This window comes from Cherax quadricarinatus, chromosome 39, assembly GCF_038502225.1.
Source record: "Cherax quadricarinatus isolate ZL_2023a chromosome 39, ASM3850222v1, whole genome shotgun sequence".
In the NCBI taxonomy this organism is placed as follows: Eukaryota; Metazoa; Arthropoda; class Malacostraca; order Decapoda; family Parastacidae; genus Cherax; species Cherax quadricarinatus.
Genome location: NC_091330.1, coordinates 7,478,334 through 7,487,454, shown reverse-complemented (window position 1 = coordinate 7,487,454; position 9,121 = coordinate 7,478,334). Strand labels below are relative to the sequence as shown.

At 39.2% G+C, this 9,121-nt stretch overlaps 1 long non-coding RNA gene and 1 other non-coding gene across 2 annotated transcripts in view; one reads left to right on the top strand and one right to left on the bottom strand.

The window, feature by feature from the left end:
* The window catches only part of LOC128696316 (uncharacterized), a 285,945-nt gene that overhangs the window by 223,374 nt on the left and 53,450 nt on the right, over window positions 1-9,121 (bottom strand). The window lies entirely within an intron of this gene.
* On the top strand, window positions 2,660-2,745 carry TRNASTOP-UCA (transfer RNA opal suppressor (anticodon UCA)). The gene has a single exon. It is a non-coding gene; the product is annotated as a tRNA-Sec (tRNA).

Sequence of the window (9,121 nt, the reverse complement as noted above, 5' to 3'; positions counted from 1 at the left end):
CTGTGGGTGATAGTAACTCTCCACAGCTATCCTGTGGGTCATAGTCACCCTCCGCAGCCATCCTGAGTACGGTAGTCAAAAGTTTACAGAGGCGCATATTAGACTTACCTGGAGGGTATTCTGGGGATCAACGCCCCCGCGGCCCGGTCCACGACCAGGCCTCCCAGTGGATCAGGACCTGATCAACCAGGCTGATACTGCTGGCCGCACGTAGTCCAACTTACGAACCACAGCCCAGCTGATCCGGCACCGACTTTAAATATCTGTCCAGCTCCCTCTTGAAGGCAGCCAGGAGCCTATTGGTAATTCCCCTTATGCTTGGTGAGAGGCTGTTGAACAGTCTTGGGCCCCGGACACTTATGGTGTTTTTCTCTTAGTGTACCAATGGCGCCCCTACTTTTCACTGGGGGTATTTTGCACCGCCTGCCCAGTCTTTTACTTTCGCAGGGAGTGATTTCTGTTTTTAGATTCGAGATTATTCCTTCTAGGATTTTCCAAGTGTAGATTATGACATATCTCTCTCGCCTGCCTTCCAGCGAATGCAAGTCAAGTGTTTCCAAGCGTTCCCAGTAGTTGATGTGTTTGATGGAACTTACATGTGCAGTAAAGGCTCTCAGTACTCTCTCTAGATCTGCAATTTCACCTGCTTTGAACGGAGATGTTCATGTACAGCAGTAATCTGTCCTAGAGAGAACAAGTGATTTGAAAAGGATCATCATTGGCTTGGCATCTCTTGTTTAGAACGTTCTCAGTATCCATCCTATCATTTTCTTTGCAGTTGTGATCTTGGCACTGTTGTTATCCTTGAAAGTGAGATCCTCAGACATTACCACTCCCAGGTCTCTCATATTATTTTTCCGCTCTATTGTATGATCACAGGTTATAGTACACTCTGTTCTAGCTATTATCTCTTCCAGTTTTCCATAACGGAGTAGTTGGAATTTGTCCTCATTGAACATCATATTGTTTGTATATTCTTGTATATCATATTGGTTTGTATATTCTTGGAGGTTAACCGTGTCCTCAACAGATGACAGTCTCATGCAGATTCTAGTATCGTCTAGTATCCACAGTGCTGTGGATTACATCTCTGTCTATGTCTGATATGAGGATGAGGAACAGGATGGGGGCGAGTACTGTGCCTGTGGAACAGAGCTTTTCACTATGGCAGCTTCCGATTTAACTCTGTTGACCACTACTCTCTGTGTTCGATTGGTTAAAAAGTTGAAGATCCATCTCCCCACTTAGCCAGTTTTTCCTTTAGTACGTATCTTGTGCGCTATTACGCCATGATCGCACTTGTCAAAGGCATTTGCAAAGTCTGTGTATATTACATCTGCATTTTGTTTTCTTCCAGTGCATCCAAAACCATATAGTGATCCAGTAGTTGCGAGAGGCAAGTGCGACCTGCTTTGAACCCATGTTGCCCTGGATTGTGCAGTTTTTGGGAATCTAAGTGGTTTGCAATCATACTTTTTAACACTTTCAAAGATTTTTATGATGTGGGACGTTAGAGCTATTGGTTCTTTGCTAATGCAGCTGAGCGTCCCAGGGTGACTGGTCCTACCTCTATCTACCAACCTACTACTATTACAACCCAGGAATTCAAAGACCTGTTATCCTGGGTGTAAAGGGAGCAAAATAAACACAGCAGAAAAACTTTTGACATATCCTTCACCAAGTAAGAACAGAAGTATGTACACTATATATACACTATGTACAACAATAGGTATTAGCGCACTCCACGGTAAGCAAGGCAGAAGAGAAGCCACTGGAGAGCAGACCGTACTTCAACCAGCTCTAGAATGGGAATGACAAGGGTAGACAGGCGGGTGGTACCCACAACACCTCTGCGATTGCCAAAACCATCTTCTCATTGGCTTGAACCTGGGTACTGATCGAACGACGGGGCCCCATCATCCGATCCTTAGCACTGGTTCGCTGGTTGAGGGAGATAGCCTTTCAATGAGGATGTGTACATGCGCCGAATAAAGGTTACATACTCTTTGCATGCCACAACTACTACCAGAGATAAAATGATTTATGGGGAAATAAATTTAGCAGCTTGTATGTCCCTAGATCTAGCTGCACCGGACATTTGTGTAACCCAATATATTTAAAATATATATTATATACAAATCGTCTTCGCAATAATGGACTGTACAGCATGGAAATCGAAAATGAATATTTCCTTGTAATATATTGACGGTGCAACTCCACCTAATCCTGCTGCATCCTCAAAACTATCATTCAGACACAACTCAAATGCATGCACTTGACCCAAAACACCAAATGCACAGCTCACATATACACCTACCTGACATTCTGCCATCAAAAGCTTAACATTTAAGTCCAATATCTCGATTCCGCTCTCTGAATGTGCATGGCACATTAAACTTAGCTACTGAAGTCCTTACCCTAAATTTACACCAGTTTATGACAAATTCTGGGTATATCCCAAGTAATTATGTACAGCAAACTCCCGTTACAGCGGTGGAACCCCTACTTTCCCTAGAGCCACTCCAGGCCGTCAATATAACCAATCACACATGCACTGGATTACCACCGGTGAGAATTCTGGTAAAGTGTGGTTCAAAGTTATACAAAAAGAGAAAATTCCCTTACCCACTAGCATAATGTGGCATCGATTCTCCATAATACCCCGTTGAGCCTCTGGGCAGGGGTGCAGGCTTCAAACCTGTAGCTGACTAATGTCAAGAGTGGTTCGACTCCACCTACTGGGCGATGATCCCAAAAGCATAGTCACATATACCTCTCCTGTGGGATCCAAAATTAAGACACATACCTTCCAACACACATAAGGGAGATTACCAATACACCCCAAGCTGTCTTCAAGAAGGCACTGGACAGGCACCCAAAGTCAGTACCTGACTAGCCGGACTGTGGTTCGTACGTCAGTTTGCGTGCGGCCAGCAGTAACAGCCTGATTGATCAGGCTGTTACTACTGGTGGATGACTTAGCGATGGAATATACTCCAGGTATATTCCATCACTAAGTCACCCTCCCTAACATACCATAGTATTATATCATCTTACCATACCATGGCACCATACCTACCACAATTATCAACAAATCCCTAGCTGTCTTCAAGAGGGGAGTAATAAATCCCTCAAGTCAATTTTTCAGCAGCCGGGTTGTGGTGTCAACGTTTAATTGCATGCAGTTAGCACCAACAGACTCATTGATCAGGCCGTAAACCGGGAGGCCTGATCTGGGACAGGGTCGTGGGGACAGTAAGCCAGGGAGCTGTCTATACGTAAACAATATGATGTTCAATGAGGACAAATTCCAACTACTCCGTTATGGAAAACTGGAGGAGATAATAACTAGAACAGAGTATACTACTGACTCCGGCCATACAATAGAGCGGAAAAATAATGTAAGGGACCTGGGAGTAGTAATGTCTGAGGATCTCACTTTCAAGGATCACAACAGTGCCACGATCGCACGTGCAAAGAAAATGATAGGATGGATAATGAGAATGTTCAAAACGAGAGATGCCAAGCCAATGATGATCCTTTTCAAATCACTTGTTTTCTCTAGGCTGGAATACTGCTGTACATTAACATCTCCATTCAAAGCAGGTGAAATCGCATATCTAGAGAGTGTACAGAGATCCTTTACTGCACGTATAAGTTCTGTCAAGCACCTTAACTACTGGGAACGCTTGGAAGCACTTGACTTGTACTCGTTGGAACGCAGGAGGGAGAGATATATCATAATCTACACTTGCAAAATCTTGGAAGGAATGGTCTCAAATCTGCACACAGAAATCACTCCCTACGAAAGTAAAAGACTGGGCAGGCGATGCAAAATGCCCCCAATAAAAAGTAGGGGCGCCATTGGTACACTAAGGGAAAACACCATAAGTGTCCGGGGCCCAAGACTGTTCAACAGCCTCCCATCAAGCATTAGGGGAACTGCCAATAAACCCCTGGCTGCCTTCAAGAGAGAGCTGGACAGATACCTAAAGTCAGTGCCGGATCAGCCGGGCTGTGGCTCGTACGTTGGACTGCGTGCGGCCAGCAGTAACAGCCTGGTTGATCAGGCCCTGATCCATCGGGAGGCCTGGTCATGGACCGGGCCGCGGGGGCGTTGATCCCCGGAATAACCTCCAGGTAACCTCCAGGTACATGCATACTAGACGCGAACTAATTCAACAAATAATGTTAACACATACCATATAACAATCACCATACCTACCACAACATAATATTAATTCACCTTGCCTACCATCATACAAAAAAACTAAATCACATCACAAACTACCGTAACATTAAGACTATAATGCCCAATCAACTACCATAACAAAACGCCTTATAGTGAAAACTACCACTATATGACTAAAAGAAAAGAGGTACATAAAACAGTTCAATGCCCGGCTTCTCGCCACGAAATAAAGCCTAGCCCCTTGTTCATTATTTTTTTTTGTTAGGCCATAAGAGGGATGGCAAGAATGGGGAGCGGGAAGGACTGGGGTAGACTAGTGTAAGAAAGGTGGATAGGTAGGAAGAGAGGTAAGAAAGGTTAAGTGGTTTGACCACTCTGGAGTGGTTTTAATTAGGGGAGTGGTTTCTGTCCTATAGGCGTGTGTGAAAGTCCGCCCGGTTCTACAATCTCATAATGTACAACCATATCCAGATCTGCAACCTCAGTCCTGGACTCATGTTATTTATATGTATAATATACATCAAACTTAAAAAAAAAAAAAAAAAAAAAAAAAAGATAATAATGCTGCGAACTGAGCACGAAACGCCTAAACATGCAGTAAAAACACGTTCTCATTTTTTTATAAATGCTAATATTTCATAGCGGGAGGCAAAAGCACGAAAAATAAATTCGAACGTTCTGCCCCAGTGCCAGCACGATGTATATGCATATTCTCGTGCTGCCTAAGTTCAGGACATGATGTACAACCATAACCGGACGTGCTGCTTCAGTTCGAGACAAGAAGCATATCATGAAGTGTTGTTTCAGTTCCAGATACGTTGTACAACCGTATACGGACGTATTGCCCCAGTCCCAGCACGATGTATATCCATATTCTCGTGCTGCCTCAGTTCAGGACATGATGTATAACCATATACGGACGTGTTGCCTCAGTCCCAGATACGATGCACAACCAGGTCCATAAACAAAATAGCACTTGTACGTTTAAACCAAGCATTAAGAAAATGAAGCTGGGAACCTGCTAAGAAAATTACGGTAGTAAAGTGAGAATACACTGCGTTGTTGGTGCTGTGATCAGAGATAGGCCAACCTTAACCAGAGACATACCTGTGTCCCATTTCATATATTTGTTTTTTGCTCTCTAAGACCTAAACCAGGGGTTCCAAAACGTCAGTGTCTGCACCACCCAATTTCAAGAAGAGGCTTCGTTTTATGAGGAAACAAGCCAAGGTTTCGTTTAACAAATAACTAAAGAGTTTCCTCTCCAGAGTTATTTGTGAACTGTTCCAGCCACGGTAATATGACTTATTAATCTGCAGTGCTGGTTTCAAATCAACGGGAAAAAAGTTAAAATAAACACTTATGATACAGTTAGGTATTATGTGTGTGGGGATAACTAATAAGTCAGTTAAGGTGATACCTGACAAGAAGCTAACTTCGCATTTTTAGCAGGCCTTACGAAAACAAAATCGAGAAATATATGTACCACAACACCCATTCATTTAGATCTTACTGACATATAAGATCACAACGTTTCGCGTATGAAAAAAAAAAGAATGGTTTAATGACAGGATGTCTTGGCCTGTGAGCGCCGTGTGATGTCTTGGGTGTCCTAACTCCAGACACATAACATAAAGGAAGTCAGTGGCACCTTGCGGGGCGGATGTAGTGGCAGACACACGGCATCAAGAAAGGCAGCCATGCAAAGGTGTGTTTGACTCGCCAGCAAATCCGTTGCAAGTCGATTGCCCAGGTGGAGGCACAAGTCAGGTGGCCAGTAATTTGTGAATACAAGCTTTCCTCACGCTTTTCAATTTAATGATCTGTTTAGACTCGGGTGGGGAATGGGAGGGATGCAAATGACAGAAATGTGACGGAGTTTCCAATCTTCAACACTGGATATCTATTTGCTCCCGTTGTTTCCTATACGCACTGACTGATGGATCTTGCAGAAACTTATTTTTTTTTAATCAGTTACAATCAAATCATAAATGTTGTAATATTAAACATATTAAGTGCGAACAAAATTAATATCATCACCAATATGCAGAAACAAAGTTAGAGCATTATATGTAGTGACTCAAAAGTTTATAGGTGTTCACCATTCTATCCAACATGAATAGCATGAAGAAAGTCCATCGATTCTCTTTAACAGCAGAATATGAACTTCTAACCACTGATATTATTCATATGCGTTAATGAAACATTTAGAATAATAACTTATATTTTATGATAAAATTTATTAATAATTCCTAGAGGACAAAAATGTGTTCACTGTATTACAATAATGCAATGTTAATCATTTGAACACAGTACTCGATTTAAAAAAAATAAGTAAAAGGCCCCAAGGCAAATTCTGTGATACCCGTTTCCAGGTAAATGTAACTTAACCTCATTTGTCCAAAACTAACGTAGCCTAGCTTAAAATAAAGACAGAAAAATACACTATTTGGAAATTTACAGGAATGTTCAGAAATTTACAATGGGAATCGCGTAAAAATTACCTTAACGAAATAAGGATACGCTGTACCAACGGCTACCCCACCTTCACATGTACCCACAGACACAGTCTTGCCTCCCCCCCCCCTCTGGGCCTACCACAGTACCGGCACTAATCATGGGGTCATCAAACGTTTGAAGAAACAACTAGCAGTAACGTAGCTGAAACCATTCGCAACTAACCGACAAACTGGAAATGGAACTGTATGTAAATTTACAGGAAGCCTTATAAATTGATGTTGAATACCTCATAAGAAAAGTAGTAAAATGAGGATGGGTCGTATATTATAGAGACCAAATAAACACTTTCAATATTCTAGACTAGGACTTTGAAAAGATTTATACAGTTCACAATTTTCTTGGATCAAAACTCGAAGGATCCGCAAATAAAATTGAATATTGTTTCTTACTGTCTATATACTGTATACTCGGCTGGGTTTTGAATTATTTGCCCTTATTACTCTAGTCTTTTTCTCCTTATTAGGTTTGATACAACCTGTAACGTGAAATACTGAAATAGTCTGCTTCCTACATTCTCATCAATTTACTCTCTTCTCTATATCAACCTGTATATAGCTGAGATTTAAAGCAACTACACCGCAATATAAAAAAAACTTGTGTATCAATATCAATTTATGCAAAATAGAAATCTCTGCTTATGACAATAAAACAAAAACACCGTTATTTTTATTGTTCGCACAGTGGGAGCATTTCACAGCCCCCCCCCTCCCCCACAAATTAGTAATGAAAAGTGGACCACGTTTCAGCCTGCTTAATTATTTTATTAGTTTTATCTTATTATTAATATTATTATTAGGTAATAATTTACGACTTCTACTACTCCGAATTCGCCCATTACAGTATGAGTCGTAAAATATTAATTTGCTTTTAGACTTAAGATAATATTTCATAATGCAAATGGTAAGATAAAGTAATCAAACCTAAAGAAACCAACTTAACCTAATGTAAAATAATCTAGCGTAACTCAACTAACCTTCCCCATCGGCTTGGCGCATCTTTGTTTACACTGGGACAGCGCGTGACATGACTCAGTACTAAGAGTTGATTGGCTCATACACGCTATTTTCGCAAATATCTTCCAAAATAATAATTTACCCAATAAATATTTACTCCGAGGTGTACATAGCCTGTATGTATTATAAAATGTAAATCAACACCCGAGATTCATCGAACAGTAGCCTGTAATCTTAGCATTATTATTTTTAATGTACAATAAAAAAAACTGCCCTACAATAGTTTTGACTTTTATTCTTCTTCCTAAAATCACAAATAAGCAAACGGTTCCCTGCTTTACTTAATTTGTGTTCATGAAGTCAGTAACTCGTTTTCAGTACTGTATTATTCAGAAAATATAATTTATAACCTAGGCTTTAATCAATTCACATAAATGAGGATGGCTTCGTGCTACATTTAAGAACATGCAACCTTTAAAAGCTGTTATTTGGAACAGGAGCAATTTTCCTCACTTCTTATTTTTGTTCCAATCTCGTTACTTGCTTGACGGTGGCAAATGAGCTGTGTGTACGTCTCGGCTGTAAGCTTGAAAAAGCTCTACACTGGGCGAAATGTTGTCAAAATAAAAGCTAGCTCTGCCCCTGCATATTTTCTTCATTATTGTTGACTGTACGCCTTTGTATCCAGAGTGGAATGCCGTCTTTTCATATGTGTGAAATGGAAATCTGTGTATCGTTGTGTTTTGATAGGTTTGATGGTCTTCTCTTCATATCTTATAAACATATAAGACAACTCTAACAAGGCAGCGGGGCCAATGATTTCCGGAATCATTAATCAGTAAAACTGGTCCTTTAGCAAAAACGCATTTAAAATTAAATCCTTTTTAAAATTTTCTCTTGTACGTTTAAAATTTTTTTTTATTTATATTAATTTAAAAATTAATAATTTTGTACCAAAAGAACCTTAGAAAACTTATCTAACCTTATTACAACAAGCACAATTTAATTTAGCCTAATCAAACTAAATATATTTTAGATAAGTTTACAATAATTTAATAATAAACACAATATATATATATATATATATATATATATATATATATATATATATATATATATATATATATATATATATATATATATATATATATATATATATATATATATATATATATATATACGTATATATATATATATATATATATATATATATATATATATATATATATATATATATATATATATATATATATATATAATGTCGAATATGTAAAACTTGCAATTTTAGCTTAAAATAGCAACGCTCTTCTTGCTGAATAAGGAAAGCTAAAATATGTGTATGCAATAATTTCGCAAAAATCATTCTGAACCTAATGAAAAAAATGTATTTCATTGTGTTTGTTCATTATTAAATTATTGTATATATATATTATATATATATATATATATATTATAT